The sequence below is a fragment of the Halyomorpha halys genome, unplaced genomic scaffold, assembly GCF_000696795.3.
Source record: "Halyomorpha halys isolate HHAL.00 unplaced genomic scaffold, Hhal_1.1 Scaffold187.1, whole genome shotgun sequence".
Taxonomy (NCBI): domain Eukaryota; kingdom Metazoa; phylum Arthropoda; class Insecta; order Hemiptera; family Pentatomidae; genus Halyomorpha; species Halyomorpha halys.
In genome coordinates, this window is record NW_027113649.1 from 659106 (window position 1) to 659769 (window position 664).

The following is a 664-nucleotide window of genomic DNA, read 5'->3' on the forward strand; positions in this document are numbered from 1 at the left end:
TTTAACAAAATATCATGAATACTCCTACTCAGTATTATCTTTAGCCAAATCTCTTGTTAACTTTTACCTGAAGTATGGAATGTATTTTACTCAGATGCTGTATTGACTTCAGATATACTCTAGTGGTTCCTTGTCTCCGAAAAATTGGTAGAATGTCTGCAAACGTTTTCGAGACCTCCATATCCAGGGAAAAGGTTTACACCTCTAAAAAAATATGGGACAATGAGGATGTCAAAACATTTCCCCAATAAGTGAGTGGATATATCAAACTTTCTGTAAAATTTGAGAACAAGAGGGGTTCTACATTAATGTTTGATTGGATTTCAGAAACTGTAACTATATAGAGAGGAATATATTCAATGAACCAGTGAGAACCTTCCTATTATACATGGATTTACTATCCCATTGGTTTGATTTTAAACAGTACACCTATTTGCCACTTATATTTTATTTAAGTGTTTTTTATTGGGGACTATTAAACTTTATTTAGAATTAGTTGGGCACTATACATCAATCCTAGATCTATATACTTTTGAAAATCGTCTGGAATGGTTCACTTCTGCTATTTAAAAAAAAAACCGTGCCCGTGTAGGCCTCGGCGCTTCGCGCCGAGGCGACTTATTTCCGTGACAACGTATACTCTATAATCCTCTTACCCCCACCA

At 35.2% G+C, this 664-nt stretch overlaps 1 long non-coding RNA gene across 1 annotated transcript; it reads left to right on the forward strand.

Moving 5' to 3' along the window:
- LOC136796690 (uncharacterized) lies at positions 1 to 450 on the forward strand. Its single transcript, XR_010844434.1, has 2 exons — positions 1 to 251; positions 328 to 450. It is a non-coding gene; the product is annotated as an uncharacterized lncRNA (long non-coding RNA).
- The last annotated feature ends 214 nt before the right edge of the window (positions 451 to 664 follow it).